General features: G+C 39.9%; 1 protein-coding gene and 1 non-coding gene across 2 annotated transcripts in view; one reads left to right on the forward strand and one right to left on the reverse strand.

Moving 5' to 3' along the window:
* LOC129776333 (NADPH oxidase 5) overlaps positions 1-23,384 on the reverse strand; it is a 232,572-nt gene that overhangs the window by 115,366 nt on the left and 93,822 nt on the right. The gene's annotated exons all lie outside the window — the stretch shown is intronic.
* On the forward strand, positions 12,026-12,097 carry Trnat-cgu (transfer RNA threonine (anticodon CGU)). Its single transcript has one exon. It is a non-coding gene; the product is annotated as a tRNA-Thr (tRNA).

A 23,384-nucleotide genomic window follows, 5' to 3' on the forward strand; every position in this document is an offset into this window, starting at 1 on the left:
ATTTTTGTGATCATCGGGAGTTTTTGATTAGTTAGAACATTAAGTATTTATATTTTGAATTACCAAATCAACAAATTGATATTCATCACATTCGAAACAATATTCGTTCTGGCATTGGTTTTGAGTCAAAATTCAAAAATTCAAAAATTAGTCAGGCTGGACCATTTTGAGAGCAAATCAGGTTAAAAGTAAACAGCAGCTGATATTCATTTGGCTAAAACGAAATTCAATTCTGGCATTCTGGTCTTGAATAATCAAGATGAAAATTACACTGAGTGGAAAAATAAACTTCAAAACATATTGAAGAACAAAAGTTCATTTGCTTATATTCACTGGTTGCCTGGATCTGTCATTTTGATTTTTGTTTGGAATATATAGGTTTTCGATGCAACCTAGCCCGAAAATCTATGCATTTGAGCTAAGCGAAGATGATTTTTTTCAACATTGGACTGAACACCAATTCTGAAGTTTTTTTTCGATATGTTCGTTCGTGTACTGAAGTCAGATGCTACCGTGGAATCACTTCTGTCCGTTCATGTCTGAAATTGCTAGAAATAATCGTCTTCATTCTTATGTTCAACAGAACAAAACTGTGTTATCCTGCTCAGTTATCCAATTTACATTCTCAGCTCTGCTTCCAAATGACGTTAACCAATTTATAACCATATTCTCGTCTCACATACTACTGATAATTTACGTAGTATGGTGCATTTTGGCCGTAACAGAGCCGAATTTTAATCGTGTACAACTCTAATCGGAATGCAACAAAAATCTCTACACAAACCAGAATGGTTCCTACCCCGGAGGAAGCGTAACCTCAAAAGTCATTAGGTTCACTTCGATCTGTTTCCGTAATATCAGTCAGTACAAACTAGTGGACGCAATTCCCAACGACCACTCCATTCTTTTTGAAGAACTGCACTTCTTCTTTGAAAAGTTCGCTTCTTTGAAAAGTTCGTTCAATGGTTTGAATGATTCTGTAAACCCTCAGGAGTATCTCAAGGGAGCAATTGGACTCCAATCTAATTCTCGAAGACCTTCTACGGTGTTCTGATGGATTAACTTTATTAAAAAGAAAATAGTATTGCTATAATACCCGTCATTCGAAAACTTCATCAAACAATCATCAGCGATGGAGATCGATCCACGGTGGACTGACGATCGATTCATCCATACAACTCCTCTGCTCTGCAAGAAACATCGGACTGCTGTTCTATTAATAACACAACAATGATAATGGAAGAACAGAAGGAATACTCTTACGCCTAAGTGGCTACTGTGTATAATGTATGGTATGCCGAAAAATGGCAGCTGTGTAATGTTTATAAGTTATTATTTAATATTTATAGCTATGATAAACATGTGAAATGTACACGATTAAAATTCGCCTCTGTTACGGCCAAAATGCTATTGAGCCTAAAATAAACAAATGGGATAAAAAAAGAAAAGAAAATCTGCTGTTACTAATAACTAATCACAAAAAATAACATAAAAAATAAGTTAATTACAGATGTCCACTATTATACAAAACTACGGCCGAAAAAGTTGCTGCTCGTAGTTAGCCAAATTTTCGGGAGCCTTGATTCCAGGTCGTGTTAAAATCGAAATGAGCGATTTCACTGGCTTGTTCGCCGTACCTGCTCAATCCAGTTTCCTATCAAAAAGCTCATATTTAGTCGCTTCAAGACACCAGAATATGTGTCTGTATGCGTTCCATGTTGGTTGTTATTTCATTGCGTATGATGTTGAAGTCGCTTGTTATGCATCATCATATGAGCTTCATTTCCTTTCGAGCTGTAGACGCGACCAAATATCTCAATCATTGGGTCGAACTAACACCATAACAAAGCAGGCGTTAGGGTTCTGCACCAAACGATTATGTGTGGAATCATCAACCTAGGCCATCGTCGGCTCACAGTGAAAATAAATTTTCTGAAATTTTGTGTGTGAATTGGTTCTGCGTGCTAGTAACAAAACTTTCTCCACTATTCGGGCTTGAGGAAGCAGTGCAACTCTTTTTAGGCCAGTAAGTAGAAAAAGTTTTTTTTGGGAATAGCACAAAATGGAGAGAAGTGTTTATATATTTAGTCGCTTCAAGCCTACAATATATAGCTCTGTGTGCATACTAAGTTGAACGCTTGTTTAGTGCTGGTTGGTTTGTGTTGTCCAAACTATGTCTAGAGGTGCGATTCCCCTGAGGCAATACTAACTAGCATGTTGCGTGATACTTGATACTTGCATCGTTATTGTTATGAGATGTGAAACAATAGTGCTGGTGGAACAAGAATATAATCGTCTGTAGCCGAGTGTGTGTTAAATTCGAAAAATGTCACTGGAATAGCGTTCGCGATAAATTGTCAATGCATTGATATAAAGAAACAAATTGCGACATATATTAAGCTTGAGTATTGTTCTTGCGAGAGCAAGAATGAACCATCAACAATTATCGTTAACTGATTCTACAAAAAGTCTTTACAGGCGATCAAAATATTCTACTAAACAGTTATTTCTAAAAAGGATTCTAAAATAATATCCGAAGTTATAGACCAGCGAATCGAATAAAATAATAGTCCTAGTCCTACTAGTCCTACGTCAACAATGCAGTTGTTTCTTGAACGCAACCCCCTTTCTATTCATGTTGTACTAGCGATGCGATTTAGAATTGAATGATAATCCCTTATTTGCTCACAAGACCAATTTTAGTGGAGAATTTTGTTTTTCAAACATTATATCCGATATATTATCTCAATTTTTGATTATAAATCACATAAGACGCTTCTTATAGGTTTCCATCTAGTAGATGTCTGATAAGTTGTCATACACAGATTACATTGGAAGATGATTAGTTCAGAATTCGAGTTAGACCTGTGATTCAAACAAGTCGAGGCTACATGAACATACTATAGCTCTTTCTTGGTATTGGTTTGAAATAGGAAACAAAAGTGTTTAGTAGACAAAAAAAGGTCATTTATCGCATTTTCTTAAAAAATCGAAAGGTTTTTTTTATGAAATTGCAATCCTTTTGTCGAAATCTTGAATATTCTGTTTGGTAATCCATCTTCGCTAGATGTACCAGTACCCCGAAACACTTTACCTATCTACTTGAGGTGTGATTCGATGAAATGTACTAAAGGGTGTGTCACATCAAATTGCATCACGGAAAAAACGCTGTAGAAATTTAATTTTTAGGAACTATATCTTCATCTTTCGCTTATAATCAGATAAGAGTGTATATATCACGTTGGCCATGCTTCACTGTCAATTTTTCGTAAATTTGGAAAAATGTCGTCGAACGAAAAAGAGCGTCGTGAATTAATACTGCGCACTCATTTCGAGAATCCGGAAATGTCACATCGGGACATCGGTAAGATGCTGGGAATCGTCCAATCCACGGTCAGCAGAGTACTAAAACGATACTTCGAGAACCTAACCATCGACCGGAAGATCAAGAACGGCAAAAATGGATGCTCCGTCAGTGAAAAAGATCACAAGCGCGTAGTTAAGCAGTTTAGACGTGATCCGAGAAGTTCGGTCCGGGATGTCGCCAAAAAGCTGAATTTGTCAAGTTCATTCGTCCAGCGGACCAAGCAGCGGGAGGGCCTGCGTACATACAAGGTTCAGAAGGCTCCTAACCGCGACGAAAGGCAAAACATGGTGGGGAAGACGCGAGCCCGGAAGCTGTACACCGAAATGCTGACGAAGCCGCATTGCCTGGTAATGGACGACGAAACCTACGTCATAGCGGACTTTCGTCAGCTGCCGGGCCTGTTGTTCTTCTCCGCAGAGGACAAATTCAGCGTTCCGGAGGAGATTCGCAAGCAGAAACTATCCAAGTTTGCCAAAAAGTACATGGTGTGGCAAGCGATCTGCTCTTGCGGAAAGCGGAGCGCCCCCTTCGTGATGACCGGCACGGTAAACGGGCAGGTTTACCTTAAGGAGTGCCTACAGAAGCGCTTACTACCACTATTGAAGCAGCACGAGGGCCCGACCATCTTCTGGCCGGATCTCGCTTCGTGTCACTATTCAAAGGACGTGTTGGAGTGGTACGAAGCCAACGGGGTCACCTTCGTGCCAAAGGAAATGAACCCGCCCAACGCGCCGGAGCTTCGCCCAATAGAGAAATATTGGGCGATTATGAAGCAGGCCCTTCGGAAGAACCCAAAAGTTGTCAAGTCGGAGGCGGACTTCAAGAGAAAATGGATTTCTGTTAAAAAAAAACTACCATCTGACGTTGTACAGAACCTTATGGACGGGGTAAAGAGGAAGGTGCGAGCATACGGGCTTGGGCTCGAAGTATGAATAAAAAGAAAATGCCAAAAGTTGTTTAATAGTTTTTATTTTACTGTCTAAAATTTTCAAAAGGATCGGTCTACTGGGCGAATTTCTACAGCGTTTTTTCCGTGATGCAATTTGATGTGACACACCCTTTATCATTTTTCTTAAAAATGCAAGAAACAAGTAACATTTAATATTATATAGATTTCCAATGGTCGTACCTGCTTCCTAATGTCTCTCTTCGTATCGTTACTTCTTTTTTCTTTCAACTTGCCTGTAGATCTTTTTGTCCAAATCTGGCTTGGACGGACCATGTTTTCAGCCATGATCGGGTAGATCCTTCAATGTATATTTAAACAAGCTATAGTCTTTTTCACTTAGATACTCTGGTACGTCTCAGAATAATCAACGATACAGTACTTAGGTTACTTCCAATAACAAAGGTAGAATTTTTTGCTGTCATTCAAGATTGGAGGCTTACTTTCATTCGATTTTTCCCACAGTCTAACGGTCAATTTTTATTTTTTTCTGCTCAGGTACAATTACCTGCTGTTCGTTATCATAGTGTCATGTGAAAAATATGTTCAAATTCGATGAATTATTTTTTTCGCAACGGTAAACACCTTCATTTTGTTAACATTTAGTTCACAATTTATCTTCATGTCGCCGGAGATTAAATCAATGGTTTGTCAGCCCGGGCTAATCGAGTCGCGACCATCTCACGAGTTTATCTCCGAATGACATCATCTCGGTTTCGCTTGGCGCTGATTAATGGTTCGCATTCGCTAAACTATGAGCAGTAGTGCCAACCATCATGAATATTTTAAAGTTAAAAATGACCTCACTAGCAAAACCCCAAGAACGAACCATTATTTCACAGTCGCCGACAAATCCTGCGCGCATACGACGGACGTTTCAAATCGGACCGAGCAAGTCAGGTGCATTTGACAAAGTGAGAAAACTGGTGCGACTAGTTTTGCAATTAAAAACTCTCTGATTTTAATCTTGTTTATTACGGTCCAACTACTTTGCCCTGAGGTTGCAGTCCCAAGACATCGTTGCCGCAGCAGCCAGCGTCGACATCTCCTGGCCTCCTCCCACCACCAACAGCTTCTGTGCCACTGTTTCGCTATCAGTTACGCACATTCTCCTCTCGGTTTGGGCTGCCGTTGGATAGATAAGAAAATGCTTCGCTCTCATCTTACAGGTGTTGACTTAGCCCGCTCGGCGGGGTCATTGATCCGTCCGGCGTTGACTTTAAAAAAATGACCATGGTCTTCAGCCTTTGAAGCGCATCGCTTCGCATTGGACGCAACGTCTTGGGAGAGGTGCAGAAAAGTACTTTTACCGAGCCACGTTAGGTCTACCCGCGATTTGCATCGCAGATCGTTCCACCGTGCTTCGTCGTGGAACTGGTTTTCGAAAGGGATGTGTTGTGTGGTTCTTCGGTTCTTGGTCGCAACAGGAAAACCAAACAAACAAACTTACCAACAAGCGCAATTTAAAATAAAGTACCAAAGCGCTTGGGATCGGGCCACCTTCGCGGTTTCGCGAAATCTAACCGTACGTATGCTAAGATAAGCCGTTTGATCAATTATGCTATTTAGTCGAACACGAGGTGGTCGATTTATCAACGAATGTTCAATTAAAGTGATTAGACAGCGCGGCAGGGTCTCAAATGGGGCCGTTTCCCGGGCGACAAAACACCGTATCCCGTGGAGTAAGTTCAGCAGAGGAGGACACAGAGAACCGCCGGAGGATATCGCTGCAAAATGCACGTTTTCACGCTTATCGCTATCCGTCCATCCGCCAAACCGCCCGGATGGTCCGCAGGAACGGTGCATAATCGATGGTTATTATATACTTTTATCTTCTTCCTGGCACTTTGCACCGGTTCGGCCAACAATGACTAGATCGAGCGGCTAGGGAAACCTCGAGCATCGTGGGACTGGACCAGCGAGTGATTAGTTGCAAGTCGAGATGGGCATCAAATATGCATAAAATGAACTGATATTGAAATAAATAGGCGTCTAACGCAAAACTTATTATGCTGCCTGCCATGTTGAATATTGATGAGAGGGTCGATTGTCAACCTCACAGAAAGCGCAATCCGCAGGCGGTGTAAAGATGATGCACTGCTCTCGGGTAGGCAAACGTGATGCGAGCTATCACGTACTACACAGAATATCTCGTTTTCTGGTAGAAGAAGGGCGAGGGGATGACTTTGAGGTTGCGTTACTTAAAATGACATAGGGCCTGATCACGAACGTCACTTCACGGTGAAAATGAAGTGAATTATATACAACGTTATTACGGCTGCCACCGAGTGTGTAGAATCCAGAGAGTTCATCCGTCGTGACAACTTTGGTGTTATTATGAATATCACGATACTGTCACGTCACGGGAAAAAACAAGTATATTTTTCACTTGTGTTTTAGATGGTGAAAGCTAGTCTCACGGAATGGAGAAAGTTTATTTTCTGAATTATTTAGCTTTTTTGCTAACATTTTGAATCTTGTATTGCTTTTTAAGAAAGAAAAGATAAACAAACAGCAATTTACCCGATTGGTGGCATTTTTAGAACGAAATCCTGACGTATCCAGAGGACGTAAATTTGTTTATTTGGATTCGATAAATGCGCTCTTGGATGTAATTGAGGACTAAAAATGTAGCTCCCGTAGACCGATTGAAACATGACGAAAGGTCTAATTTCGATTGTCCTAAATGAATAGAAATTTTTCGTTTCTACATTAAGGATTAGACTAACAGAGAATTGTAACCCCATAAAATGGTAATGGAGGCCACTGGCCCAAAACTATTATTATGATTGATTATGTATAATACTGATTTGTTGAATGTAAAATAATAACTGTAATGTTTTTCCAGCATTGCAGAGCTGATTGTTGTAATTCAAACATTTGCAATTGGTGGACAAGACCCGAATCAGGACGATAGTTACGTCGAATAAGACCATTGATCATTTGTTTTTACGTAATAGATATTTTCAACGATATTGTTTAGTAGACATATTTTGAATGAAAGAATATTGAAGTTTCAAATAAGGAAAAAAATGAATCTATCATTGCAAAGCTTTTAAATTAATAATTTTTAAATTATTCTCTAGTTCTTTTTCCAACCTTGACCTATTACTAAATACTTCTCACTATTCAAACGAGTAAGACAGAGTTAAGAACAAGAGTATGCGGGATGTCGATTATTGAACATAATAGTTATGTAGTAATAGTAATTTATAGAAAGAGAAAATAAAATTACAATCCCATATGTTCAACAACTACATTTTTCACGAACAACCAAGTATTCCTCCTCATCTTTGAACCAGCGTTTGATTCAGCAAACTAACGCACCAAGCAAATGAATCATGGGGTGAGTCCGAATAGCCGACATAACTTTCAAACGCCCGGAATCATGCAAACGACATGTCTCTTATAAACGGGAATGAACACTTTCACGTCATTTACACTTCACTTAATCTTTTTGTGTCTCTCATCATTGTCACGGACAGTCGCGTGTAAAAATAAACTCCGTGAATTGATAGTGTTCATTCCCGTTTATAAGAGACATGTCGGTTGCATAATTTCGGGAGTTTGAACGTTATGTTGGTTGCATAATTTCGGACGTTTGAACGTTATGTAGATAAAATTAATAAGTGTATGAGATAATATTCCATATATATATTGTTTTAGATTGACAAGTTTGCGATTATACCTCGATGATTCGGTATTTCAATGCCAACTATTCGGACTCATTCCATGAATCATTTGCTTGGTGCGTTAGTTTGCTTAATCACACGCTGGTTCAAAGATGAGGAGGAATACTTGGTTGCTCTTGAATAATGTAGTTGTTGAACATATGGGAATCTAATTTTTTTCCTCTTTCTATAAATTTCTCTAGAGATCAAGCATGACTATCATGAGTTTAATAATCGATATCTCGCATACTCTTGTACTCAGCTCTGTCTCACTCGTTTGAATAGTGAGAAGAATTTAGTATAGATAATCGTTAAAATCATTTTCTAAGAACCGTTTCTACAATTTTGATGAACAATAATATCTTCTATATCTCAGAATAAACCCGAATTTATCCATCTCATGATCAGTATAATCTGAGCTACTTCCATATGGGATTCTGCAGTTCAATCCTCTTATCCTTCCTATTCTCGTGTAATTTGATATACGGGACATGAGGTTTGATATAATCATTTAAACAGAAACGGGTCAGTAGCGTCGGTCAGAAGCATAATTTTCATATGAAACATCTGATGAGTTTGCCGGTGAGAGATGTGTTGGCTCGGTTAGACCTTGATTACAGGTCCCAAATATATGTTTTCCTTAAATCTATCGATGTTCGTTTGTGATTATCCTTATATCCTTTTACCCTCCATTTCTTCCTTTGTGAGTAATTGGTCCGCTTGCTATAAACAGGAGAATGAAATGTAAATTCACAACAGATGTACGAATAGATTTAAGAATTGAGTGTCTGTGATTATCAACATTGTAATAATTTCCTTATACTAGTAAACACAATCGCCCATATTTCGTCATTAGCAGACCCGAAAGCAATTTAAATTTTTAAAATTTGAATGAAAATGTTTATTCGATGTTGTTTGAATACTTAGTAGACATAGCCTTGACCCTAACTCAATTATTTTTCTAAAAATCTCCTTGCGTTTCAGCCAAAATATTAACCAGAATATAAAATAATTATCAGAGACTATTTTCGTCCGATATTTTCCCTACCTGTAAAGAATGTGTTATTCTGTTAAACAGAACACACAATAGAGCCATAGTTCATTTAAAATTTTTGTTTTAAAAGCGTGTTTATTTCACTCGAAAATTCATAACAATTTACGCTTCACAGAAATGGAACACGAAGCTCAATGACGTCCATACGCATTGCGTTTCAAGGTCGGATGACATTCGTTCTCTTTGAAAAACAATCTACGGGTCGATTATTTGGATTTTATTTATACCAAAATACTAAAATCTAAAATTTTTCTAATATATTCTCGGGCCATAATAACTTCTGGAATAAAGTGTTAAAAAATTAGTCGATTAACATTGCTGTTTCAACTTACCCAAGGGATGAAAAAAACAGGGTGTAACTTGAAATGCGCTGAGCTCTATATATATAAAAAAAATTTTTTTTTGGTTTTGTTTTCAAACTGATTACACTTCGTTATCACTATTTGATCACCTGACTTGCAATTCTTAACACGTTGAGCCCCGTGTCGGTCCCTAGGGGCCGACGTTGCGGTTTTTGGTAGGAAAGCGCTGACGGACTGGGACTGACAGTTAGAAAATAAGAAAATAAAAATTGTTTTCGGATGTTTTACAAAATGTGAATACTTTCTAGACGAATGTCTGACTATTTTCTATTTATACAATAAGTATTTTTGGGAGCTGGGACCGTAACTGATTGTGATGCGGGCTAAATGAAAAGTGCAGCAAGAAAAAATTGGGGCTCAACGTTATATTATTGACGAAAATCAGTGTTTTCGGACCGATAGAGTCAGCGCGCTATTTTGGTTTCACGAACAACTATCTACTGGTTATGGCTGTCATAAAGTGGATTAAAGAATACTGTTGATTGAAAAAAATATCACGTTAATTTATTATTTCTAGTAAAAGTTATGGCTTCCGTTTCCACTTGCATCGTGTTTCAACTTCCCAACATGTATTTTATCTCAAAAAGAAGCATACCCTGCATCGAGATCGTGATTAGCTTTCCACACTGAAAATCTTTTGTTCATGCCGAGTGCCGTTATCTATTATGCATAACATTCCGTATTAATTCTTGAGCAGGTTCACCAGACATTCGTTTAAAAATTCGTTTCGATGGTTAATTAATTCTTTAATACTATCTAATAAGCATGATTTCTTGCTGTGGTGGCTGAGAACAGAAATACGACCGTACTCTATGACCGATATCAATCTTCAAACAATCGTATACTATCGGTATTCAGTATTTTCAAAGCGCAAAAGTTATGAATTTACGCTCTCACAAATTTTCACACGTAATAGGGATAGATAATGCAATACAACCTGCAGAAACTTCTGGGCGAAACTCAAACAGATACTAGCAACAAGCCTAATATTTATCCTTATCATACAAGCGTGGGTACGAAAACATTGACATAATATGACTCTCGGTGTTTGTGCTTTCCTAGTAAAGCAAACACAAATCAAGAGCGCGCTAGTTGCAGGCAAACCTCTGTGGAATTACACAACGGTCAGCAAGCGTGAGGCCACCGGAGGCCACACACGTTGCGGACGCGTTGATTAAATTAGACCAAATGTTAAGTTCCCGCATAACCGCATCTCCTAGCACTGTCCTAGCCCCGAGCGGTAGCCTAGCTACGTTCGACATATTGAAATTACCGTATTTTTCAAAACGGTCTCAGCCAATCGTATGGTCCGCTGCCGACGGAGACCGAGATAATGTGTTTTTAATTAAACATTCTTATAATACTGTTTTTTCACGGGTTTGAAACCTCCGATAATTGCGGACGAGCCTGACGGACTCTCCGAAGGGGGATGGGTCGGTTATTATTATGGTGATTAACTTTTCACTTATGCGACTGAAATTCGAAACCTACCCGATCGGGCGCGAGAGAGGAGTGCCCAGTGTGCGATGATTTTGATCTGGATCAGTGCGGTAATTAAATTACTGTTTCAAGCTCTTCTGTGTTCAGCAGGAGGGTGATGAGATCCAATGAGAAGACAAACCACACTCGAGCTGGCTAATTGGCTTAATGTGACCGTGCTTTCGAGTCATGTAAGCTGTATGGGCCAAGTGTCCCATTCATAAAATACCATGAACGTTGTTGACGCAGAAATTTGATTAGTATAAACCGTCTCATATTCCCGACAAACAAAGTTGTACGAGGTCCACTCGGCGCAGCGGGAGCTGGAGAGATGGCTCAATATATTACTGTCTTTCATCGGCTATCTGTCGTTCCCTCTGCGTCGATTTAGTTCCATTCCAAGTATAGCAGGTGTTCGATAGAAATTTATAAAGTCAACTCGACGCTTTAGACAACCTGTGTAGTAATTTAATAAAGTGCACTTCGGCACAAAGTCCGCATCGTCCACTCTGAAGTGCCGTTTACACTGCATTTGTGCCACGGCAGAGGTTAGAGATTATGCCGTAAAATTCGCACTTGCCCGTGAAGAACCGCTAGGAAAATGTTTGTTCGCATTGAACCGCCAGCAACTTGTGGGGGACTGATTGTTGTGCGCCGGGTGGAAAAATGTATCATGTTTCAAAATGAAAAGTTTCGCCATTTATTAGGTTCGATCCAATACCCAGGTAAGCAGGTTTTTCGCCGCTGATTCCGCTGAGAGAGTGGCGCGTAGGTTATCTTCAATTCCGATCTCAACATGGTCGAAACTCCTTTTATGTAGCCCGAGAGGGAGGTGCAAAGTCTTTCCAGCGTTGTCTTGAGTTATGTACGTGCTGCGCGATAATGGGGAGCAAAGATAAATTTCCGACCCGACTTGGATTAGTGTCGATTCCTCACATTCTCGCTCAACGTGAGAAAATTAGTTTTGTATCAACTCGGGCAATTGGTTTCCAAAGCTGGAAGTGCGAGCCACTTTATTAAGCAGTACAAACAAATTATGTACGTGACTCAGTGCTTAGTCATCTTCAATCCAACAACTTTGGGGTCATATCAGGATTGAATTGCAGAGCAGAGGTATACCGTTGTTTGGGTAGCCAACCGTCATGTGCCTCTTTAGCTCAGCGGTAGAGCGCTGGTCTCGTAAACCAGCGGTCGTGAGTTCGATCCTCATAGGAGGCAATCGATAAGAAAAAAAATCGATGATCTTTTTTGAATAATATTTCATCCCAGGCTCTAGCTAGTCTGAAATGACTCTATTCGTTTGTTCGTGCTCCTAACTATCTGTAAACTCGAACAAATGAATATGGTCGTAATTAAACCGAAAATAATTAACACCAGCAAACATACGTTTTTATCGACATCTCTCGGGCTTTTCAGCGAAGTGCAGTAGCATTTTCCGCGTGCACACACATCTCGGCAGGTCCCTCTAATGGTGAACCTGCCACCACAAGCGATCCGATCCGAGTCCGATGGACGGAGCCGGCAAAGGAGTACGAGTAGAAGTAGTAGTAGCAGACAGGGGCAATTAAATGAAGTTGTTAACAAGGTCCAGTGAATGCTGCTTTGAATCGCTGCAATTCTTTTCTATCGTAATGCCGTTCCCCGGCATTAGCTATTTTATTTCGAGCCAGGATCGATTGGTTTCGAGCGCGCTGGCTCGTTAAGTGAAAAACCCTTCGATGGGTAGACACTGAAAGGTTTTTTTTTCATCTGTGATTTCCAATTAAATGTAGACAAGTTGAGAACATTTAGAACCTACAAATATGTTATTTAACTTGTTTCTTCAGTTCGTTTGCAAAATTTTCTTTTATTTACTTGTGTACATTCAACTAACGGGCCAAAATAAATCCTGTGTTTTTCGCCCAAAGAATCTTTTCATCTTACTTTTTCTCTAGAAAACCTGTTTTGATATTATCACATATCTTAAACTGAGTCGCGAAAAAGTTGTGAAATCCGAAAAACATGCTTTATAGTTTACAATTATTCTAGGTTTAAAGAAACGTTCCTTTTGATATGTAGAGAAATAATCGAGTTAATCCGAAAATTAACAGTAATCACATAGCTGACGTTGTTGCTTCCTAGTCATATTCTATAGAGTGCAGATGTAGCATAAGCAAACTAAATACTTGCACTTGTCAAAGCTGTGGGACAATGAAATGTTGAAATAATATCACATCCTCAGCATGAACATGTACTTTTGATAGCCCGTTGTCTAGAACGACATTTAAACACTGATGTTATTGGAAACCCAAGTAGTTTTTTAGTATGTCTAAGCAGCATTATATCTCAAACACTCCCAAAAATATAATTCTTAAAGAAAAAATCTACAATTTACACTATGCAGCGCCTTTTGCAGAACGATAACAAAAAAAATCGATCCGAAATGAAACAAATTTTCATCTTCAGCTCTTATGGCAGTAAAAACTCTTTCACCCAAATTACTATCTCGAAATGAGTTGTACTTTGACGACTTTTTAACCACGGGAACAATGCACGAAAATTGAAAGATTGATTGGAAAAAGTCATCAGTAAGCCCAAAAACACTCCTAAGGTCACACAATCTCTATCTCTCTCTCTCTCTCTCTCTCTCTCTCTCTCTCTTCAGGAAATAAATAATAAAAATCATTTTCATTTTTATCATACACTAGCTGACCCGGTGAAATTCTTCCTGGCGCTACAACTTCGTGAATAATTACGAACATTCATGTTTTCTCACTAAGCAAACGTTCGTGGGTTCAATCGCAGAACTCTTCATTGATTGATCTTCTAGTTGGCTCTTTGTGATTTCTGTAATCTTTGTGATAAATCTGTTACTACTTCTACCAAAACTCGTCATTATAATATAAAATTAATTTCAGACACAATTCTTGTTCAAGATTCACTTGCAAATATAATGTTTCTCCGTTGCATGGAATACTTGTTTGGTATAGAAATGTGAATTTTCGATTTAATTTTTATTTTCAAAGCGCCTTTTTCCACCTGAGAATCCAGAACTAATTTCGTATCCAGATGTCGACACTCTACCATTGTCGTCGCGGATACATTTTCGTTTCCAGAGTGAAGTGTATTCGGGAATAAGGCCCAATAAATTTCTATGGAGTTGCGGCCATCTTACTAACCCACTCCACTATCTACATCACCCTTATTTCTTCACTTTGACTGGATATCCAATTGGTCTGATAGAAAGAATTATTGCACAAAGAATTATTGAATTATTGACCAGACGTCCCGCGTTACGCGGGACAGTCCCGCATTTCAATAAAATGTCCGACGTAGGATTACGTCCCGCGAAACGTCCCGCATTTGGCAAAACGAACGAAAATATCCCGCGATATCAATATATTTCAATATTACAACTTGATCATGTTGATTTTATTAAATGGATGAACCTCAAAATAAAACTTTTATTTGTCAGACTGTTCAAGAGCGCTTCCAATGCATTCAACGATTAATACGTTGAGCTGGTTTCATCGCACCGACAGTGGACTTTTTGTTTAGAGAGTGTCAACAGGAAACGACAGCAACAAAATCGGAAAATTGATTCTTATAAAGATTTATTTTTAAGATTTTTATAAAGATTTATAGTGATTTTCATAAAAGTCCCCTATTGATCCGCAGGGACCAACGTGAGTCAAACGAATAGTTCATCTTTGGTCCTCTATATCGGTCAGGGCTTCACGTGTTAAATAACCCGGGAGATCCAGTGTATGCTGGACAGGAAGAGGCAGAGTTGTTTGATGAAGTATCGCAAATGAAGCAAATGTTGGCCGGAACCTCAATCATGGTTGATGAAAAGATGTATGTTGACATGTTCTTTTACCTTTCCGTGGCTTTGGTAGTCAGCTATCTCTCCATTTTAGCCATTCGTTTAAAAGTTTTCAATAGGCCGCAGCTGGGGTATGTTGGGAAGGTTGGCGGTCTACGCGACAATGTTTATCTCCAGCCGATCCATTATCCATTCTCCAGTGATCTTTTGGCATAATGGGCTGATCCCCGTTTCGGCATAAACACCACATCACCTTCGCAAGTTTCGGCAAGCACTTCGTACTCGTTCCCCGTTCACCATATGACTCGAAAGAAGAGCGGCTTGGACATTCCCTTCTAGTCTGCCAGAGAAGAACCTTCTTCTAGAACTTGATGTGGATGATATATTCGACGTCATCGCTTACCTGGGGAACGTAAAGTACCCGGTCCCCGGCCATGCGTTGAATTCTAGCATCAAGCACGTCTCGTCTTCCATTATAAGCACGAAAACAAGTTTTTCACTTCTTTCGCCGGAAAGAAGTTTTTCGCGAGTACCTGAAGCTACTCCTTCTGGGTGATTGCCTGCTGCTCAGATACTGCCGGTCTCGTCTGACGCTTCCGCATAAAAATGTCCATTTTGGCCAGATTCTCCTTCACCGTTTGGCCGGTTGTTTCGATCTCCCGGCTTAAGGAGCGACAGGGAGAGGATGTTGTAAATACCAGATCGGCTATGTCTGGCGGACACAAAGTGTCTCAGGATGTCCAACTCCTTTGCTGTGGGGTGAAGCTGATAGTCAGAAAAAATCATGAAGTTGCTTGACAGTGCTGATGCTGCTTATCAACAGCCTTGAATATTTTGTTTTAGGCTTAATAAACGTAATATTTAAGGAAAATTTGATCCATTAAATTATTTTTTGTAGTTTTGTTTTCATCGCCATCCGAAAATAGTCCATTTTTTTAATGCATACGTTAACACTAAATTGGATGAAAAATGGATTGAAATTTTCGAGCATTCCATTGGGTAATTTGAAGAAAATTGTTGAATTTGAATCGTGCTTGCCAGGCTTCTGAGCGAGTGATTTTCAGACGTAAACAAAATCTAAACCACCGAGAAATCTTAGAAAATAATACTTAGAAAGAAATAATACAGATCAGGTTTAACTGCAAGGACACATGTTAAGTGTTTCACGAATAAATGAGACTCGCTAAACTATGGTTTATTTTCACATAACGTATATACATAACGTTTTGTTTTTTGTGTCCCGCGTTAGATTTTTCACCATCTGGTCACTTTATGCATGGGAAAAATCGACCCTGAAATTTCAAAAAGTCACCCCGCGCACAATGTTTGCCCTCTCGAGAAAACACCCTCTGCTAAATTTCATCTCAATCGGACTTGAGGGAGAGTAGCGCAAGGCGGTCAAAGTTTGTGTGTTTTGAAAATCGAAAAAAATACTATTTGACAAATTTATCAAATCTCATGATGGTCTAGTGTTGGATTTAAGAAGATAATATCAGTGAACGATTCAAAGTTTAACCCACATATAAGGGAGAAATGATCAATATTTGGTCAACTCGAATATGATGTATCTGATGAAGTTTGGATTTTCACTTTGTTCGAGCAAAAATTTTAAGCGTTGCTCCTATGGCTTGAACACCATTTTGAGAACTGAACAGCACACGTCAAAATCAAAATAGAGGAGTTCTACACGCACAAACCTTTAAAATGAGAGATGGTCGGGGTTTTTAAAATGTACACTCAGAACAAATACGTCAATTTTATTTATTCGACCACATTTTGAACGATCCATCCTCTATCCAATGAAGTCCATAAATTGAATGAAACTGAGCATTCTCAAACAATAACAAGAAAACCTTGTTGTAGGAATATTTGGGCGATGAAATGTGTTGAGTACAATTTGTGGGAGGAAATATTTCCAAAGAAGTATTCATCAACACGAATATGAAATTGAACAGTTACCTATTCGAATCAACTTCGTACACCCGAAATTAATTATTAGCACATATTTTGGCATCCCGATTTATTACATTAAATCAGCTCAAAAATAACATAAAATGTGCTACTCATCCGTACTGGTGTATCATTTGTATAACATGCTAGCTGACCCGACAAACTTCGTCTCGCCCAAAATTTATTTTTCGTTATCACATCCACGTTTTCTTATTAAGCGCACGTTAATGGGTCCAATCGCAAAATGATTGATCTTTTAATCTTCCCTTTAAAATAACCTTTTACTATAAAATTCCTAGTACTTCTACCAAAACTCGTCATTATAATACCATGATTAGAGGATTATTTTCAGACACAATTCTCGTTCAAGATTTTTCAAACACTTGCAAATAACATGTTTCTCCGTTACATGGAATAAATGTTTTATACAGAAAATATGATAGAATAAAGACAGCCCTAAATCGGACAATTCCTTCCTCGAGTTCTGCTCTTATCAACACATTCGGCGATACTTTTTTATTGGTTTAGATAGAAGAGGATATAGGAGTGCGTTTCATCACATTAAAATCCATTTCCAGTTTCGAACAAAGACTAACAGCACTGACGGCGCCAGTGGTTGTGTGGTTAGCGTAACAGCCTCACAATCCGATCGGCCTGGGATCAATCCCAGCTGGCGTCGTTGGGATTTTCTGAGGCGAAAAATCTCTGATTACGTCTTCCTTCGGAGGGGAAGTAAAAGAAGTTGGCCCGGCTCATGAGTTGTTGAGTCTGATAGGTAGGAACAGGTGAAGTCGCCTCCCTGATGTCGGTGACTGGCACTGAAGTGGCGGAAATAGGCCGACGAAAAATAAGCGAAAATAAAACCTCAATATGCCTAATTTGGTTTCACTTGCTTGAATAATTCTCGAGTAATGCAGAAATTTGTGTTTCATTTGTATGGCAGATAACCCCCCCCCCCTTAAGGAGAGACTCTAACTACCATCGAAACATTTATTGCACCCTAAAACCTCAATAAGCCTCATTTGATTTCATTCACCTTAGAGAAGGGGGTGGAGTGTCTAACCACCATAGAAACATTTATTGCACCCTAAAACCTCAATATGCCTAATTTGGTTTCATTTACTTGATTATTTCTCGAGTAATGCTGAAATTTGTGTTTCATTCGTATGGCAGCCTACCCTTAGAGAGGGGGGGTGAAGAGTCTAACCATCATAGAATCATTTATTGCACCCTAAAACCTCCACATGCCAAATTTCGTTTCATTTGCCTGATTAATTCCAGAGTAATGTAGAAATTTGTGTTAAATTTGTATGACAGCCCCCCCTTAGAGAGGGGGAGGGGTCTCAAACTATCACGAAAACCTTCCCCGGCCCCAAAAACCCCTACACACCAATTTTCATGTTGATTGGTTCAGTAGTTTCCGAGTAGTAAGAATCAGACAGACAGAAATCCATTTATAGGGGGATGGATATATATATATACATATGCGAATTGAATTTTTCGAACTTTTCCATTTTTTTTCAGCGTTTTCCAAAAATTTTCAATTGACATGTATGGTTGAAATATGTGAAATATTTTTATAGAACCCCCATTCCAGAGGAGGGAGGGGTGTCATACCACCATAGAAACATTCTTGTATCCAAAAACCCTCACATCCCAAATTTGGCTCAATTTGCTTGATTATTTCTCTAGTTATGCAGAAGTTTGTGTTTTATTTGTATGGCAGCCACCTCCCCCCCTTTTGGGAAAGGGGATGAGTGTCTATCCACCATAGAAAAATTTATTGCACCCTAAAACCTTCACATGCTAACTTCGGTTCTGTTTGCTTGATTAGTTCTTGAGTTATGCCGATATTTATGCTTCATTAATTTGGCAGCCCTCTCTTTGAGAGGAGGGAGGAGTGTCTAATAACCATAGAAACATTTTATGCACTTTTTTGATGCAAACCTTCACATGCCAACTTTGCTTTCGTTTGGTTTACTAATTTCCGAGTAATGCAGAAATTTGTGTTTCATTTGTGGTTTGGATGTATCTATTTTACCCTAACTGTTCATTTCATCCACAGTTATACAATTTCAGGGGATTAAAAGTACATTCGTACTATGGATCGCTACGAGCGATCTGTTAATTTATTTATTTTTTACTGTAAGTTGTTCAAATCTCAAAAATAAGATTCAACTTGAAACAAACATTGTGCTAATTTCATTGTCTTAGATTGAAATAATCGAATAGAGTCCTGCTTCATATGCACCAATTTCTCTACAAAGAGGAGGCCAGAAAATAAGCATTGGAATAAGGCCTAGAATTTGGTGGACAACTGTTTGATGACAACTCAAATCCAGGAAATATTGATGAAGGCCTTGACATTTGTCCCAATAAGCGCATATTGAATAACTTTTCCGAACAACACAGTGAAACACCGGAGTTGAACATTTTCAAGCGCATTCGTACGCGAAAGTTTTTCCGTGCAGGCGACATTTTTTTATCGCTCCTTCGGCTGGTAATTTATGCATGTTTGTTCTCCTTGCGCCGGGTAATCATCGAGAGCTGGGTTTGTTGTGAATGCGGAGGTGTTGGCCCGATTAGGTACGATGTGCTCGGTAATTAACAACCATTCGGCGTGATTTATCGAATTCTCGGACGACCATTGGATGTGGAGCACCGGAGCGTGTACCGAGTAATTAATGGGGGAACGCGCGAGAATGGGCGGCGATGCATTTCATTCCGTTGTTCCTTTCCATACGATGTGATGTCTATTGGGACTTGTGACTTAATTAGCACCGCCGGTCATCCGATTCCGAGATCCGAAAGCGGCGTTGAGTATGTATTAAATGGATCTCCTCGTTCATTAATTGCAAGCTGAGGTAAGCTTGTTTATCGCGAACAGGGTGTTTTTGGGGGATAAATGTCAACGCGCCGAACATTCAAGCTCCTACGCAAATGTTAATTGCCAATTATCGCCTTAATCCACCTGCAGTAACAAAAGTATCATTTATTTCGTTAACCAGCCCCTTGTATGGGGCTGGGGGATGGGTAATTTGGTTAAGATTTGTCAGAGTTCGCTGATTTGTTTTGACACGCTGATAATGTATGAACTGATCGAGTTCATTTTCTTTCCAATAATTAAACTCACTTGTTGCATACGATCATGAAACCCAATCTCATTCAGTAGGGTCTCGATTAATATTGGAAACATTGATTACAACCGTGATGTATAATCATAACCCTAGCTGTCGCCACTATGTCACAGCAAACAACCCGAACCACCGTCACGGCAGATATTGGGTCGCGGCGGCCAAATATGCTATTAATATGTAATTAATTCACGTAAACCTCGGTGGCGGAGGCCCGACCGTATATCTCGCTGTGCGAATTTCGCCCGTTGAATTAATTAAACCATTAAATATAAATTTATGTTTGTCTTAAACGAATTAATCCCCGCGTTTCTCCTGCGGGGGTAAGGTGCCATTTAAAGGACTGTCAACCTTTTTGGTACGAGGAGATATTAATCAGTCCGCTGATTGATGTCGGTGGGCTCGAGAGGCATCTCCACGAAGAAAGGTGATACTTTACCTGGTGTAGTGAGCCAAAATTGCTCGGTATCTGATTAAATTGACTTTCTCAGGAGATTATACCGTGGGATTGCTACACTCCAAGGAACTGAAGTTCCTCCTCTTCTCAACAACTCAATTCAAAGTGTCGCTCCATAAGCGATGTCGATTACTCGGATATTACGATGTTATCACCGCGAATTAGTTTCGCTCAGCAAGGAGTAAGACCAGATCGCGCTACACTTTCCACCGCAATTTGTCACGCTCTCCGGGTCCCACAAATCAATTCATGTCGAACACATAGACAGAGAAACAACAGAGTCACAATCGCGCGGATTAAGCCATCCCCCGACATGACAATATACCAGCGCGAATCGGTGACGATTGGCGCTGGACGAAATCTGAGTGGGTTACTACTACAGTTTCCGGGCTGAGCCGCTGTCATTCATCTTGGTCGGTGGTGTCCCAGCACTGTTGACAGTCCGGTAGAGCGTAACGAACGCGATTTTCGGCCTTCGGCGCAACCGATCGAATTTGTTTGCTTTGGGGTTGACACACCTATACGTATATCCCGGGCTGATGTGTCGAAAGTAATGAAATGCTGCCCTGCGGTGGCGTTGGCCGACAACGAATTGAATCGCTTATGTCAAATTAGAACCGCCACACGGGAGGTGCAACAAATCAAACGTAGAATTGAGATTGATTACCAGCACGTGTTTCTAGGGTTTTTTTTCGTTGTGATTGCAACCGACGCTTCGCTCCAGGACAGAGACACAGCGTGGTAAAACTCGGATTAAATTGAAATCAAATGGTATAATTGCGAAGAAAACTAAGCCGGGAAGGGGTGGTGTTAGAGTGCATAGTTAGATTTTTATTCTATTCCATTTACAGTATAGGACAAAACATTTGCAAACGCTATGTTCATCTAAGGGTTGAAACAAATCAATTCCGAGAAAAAATTCCGTTTGTATGTCACGATTAATTCTTAGATCTACGATCATCCAAAAGGGTCCGATCAGGTTGGAATTCGTAGATTAAGATGGCTTTTTCATGACCGAAAGCCGAAAGCATGATTGACTACTATAAACTATGAACTAACACGTTGCATCCATTCCAGGTCCTAGCGTCTATGTCTAGTTCCTTCAGTTCAATCCTTTTTTGAGGCGCTGGTGTTGCTGGTTGTCTCACTTGCTGATCCCCACTTCCTTGTTCCGTCTGACATGGATATGGTTGTCGGTTGAGAAACCAATCACAACAAGACTCCCGTGGATTTGCCTCCATTGGAGGAGTATAACTTCATTTCTCGTTTGATCTATGACAGCGCGGTTCGCGCTCAAACGAAACCCATCCCAGGTTCCACTATTCGTCGAAGGCCTCCCAATCCATGGTGGGATAGCCAGTGTTCCAAGCTTTATGGAGATAAATCGAATGCATTTAAAGCTTTTCGGAAACGTGGAACCATTGAGAATTTTCAAACGTATTTGGACCTCGAAAATCAATTTAAAAACTTGATCAAAGGGAAAAAACGTGCTTATTGGCGAAATTTCGTGGGAGGTTTGACACGAGAAACGTCAATGAAAAAATTATGGAAAGTGGCTCGAAACATGAGAAATCGCTCTTCATCCAATGAAAGCGAGGAATATCCACCTCGATGGATTTTTAATTTTGCACGAAAGGTTTGTCCCGATTCCGCTCCAGTGCAAAGAATCATTCGAGATATACCACAAGATAGGTGCGATCTTGATATCGAATTTTCGATGGTAGAATTCTCTCTTGCTCTTCTTTCATGTAACAATTCTGCTCCAGGATCTGATAAAATAAAATTCAACTTTCTAAAAAACCTCCATGATGTAGCGAAACATCGCTTGTTGAATTTATTTAATCATTTTCTGGAGCATAATGTTGTTCCGGATGATTGGAGACAAGTGCGAGTTATAGCAATACAAAAACCCGGAAAACCCGCGTCCGACTTCAATTCGTACCGCCCAATAGCAATGCTGTCTTGTATACGGAAATTGTTGGAGAAAATGATCTTGTTTCGCCTTGATCGATGGGTTGAAACGAATGGCCTACTCTCAGATGCACAATATGGGTTCCGCAGGGGCAAGGGGATGAATGATTGTCTTGCGTTGCTTTCTTCAGAAATTCAAATGGCTTACGCCGGAAAAAACAAATGGCTTACGCCGGAAAAAACAAATGGCTTCAGTATTCTTGGACATAAAGGGGGCCTTTGATTCTGTTTCAATAGAGGTTCTGTCAGACAAATTACACTCTCGGGGTCTGCCGCCTCTATTGAATAATATGTTATATAACTTGCTTTGTGAGAAACATTTGAACTTTTCTCACGGAGATTCGGCAGTAAGTCGGGTCTCTTACATGGGCCTCCCCCAGGGCTCATGTTTAAGCCCCCTTTTGTACAACTTCTACGTAAGCGACATTGACAATTGCCTTACACAAAATTCCAGCTAAGACAACTTGCAGATGATGGAGTGGTGTCTGTCGTAGGATCAAACGAATCCGACCTGCAAGAACCCTTACAAGATACTTTGAACAATTTTTGAACCTGGGCCATTGGGCTAGGGATCGAATTCTCCACGGAGAAAACAGAGATGGTGGTTTTTTCTAGGAAGCATAAACCAGCAAAACCAAAGCTTCAACTTTTGGGTAAATCGATCACTCATGCTATGTCATTCAAGTATCTTGGTGTCTGGTTTGACTCCAAATGTACTTGGGGGGCCCATATTAGGTATCTGAGCAAAAAATGTCAACAAAGAATAAACTTTCTCCGTACAATTACCGGCACCTGGTGGGGAGCCCACCCCGAAGATCTTATAATGTTGTATCGGACAACTATTCTCTCAGTGATAGAGTACGGCAGTGTCTGTTTTCAATCAGCTGCCAAAACACACCTCATTAAACTCGAGCGAATTCAGTATCTTTGTCTCCGTATTGCGTTGGGATGTATGCCCTCAACGCATACCATGAGTCTCGAGGTTTTGGCAGGCGTACTTCCACTAAAAGATCGCTTCAATTTATTATCTCTTCGGTTCCTCATCCGGTGTAAGGTTATGAACCCATTGGTGATCGGAAATTTTGAACAGCTGATCGAGCTAAATTTTCAATCTGGGTTCATGAGTCCATATCATGAATTCATCTCCATGCAGGTTGATCCTTCTTCGTATATTCCCAACCATGTTTG

This window comes from Toxorhynchites rutilus, chromosome 3 (genome assembly GCF_029784135.1).
Source record: "Toxorhynchites rutilus septentrionalis strain SRP chromosome 3, ASM2978413v1, whole genome shotgun sequence".
Taxonomy (NCBI): domain Eukaryota; kingdom Metazoa; phylum Arthropoda; class Insecta; order Diptera; family Culicidae; genus Toxorhynchites; species Toxorhynchites rutilus.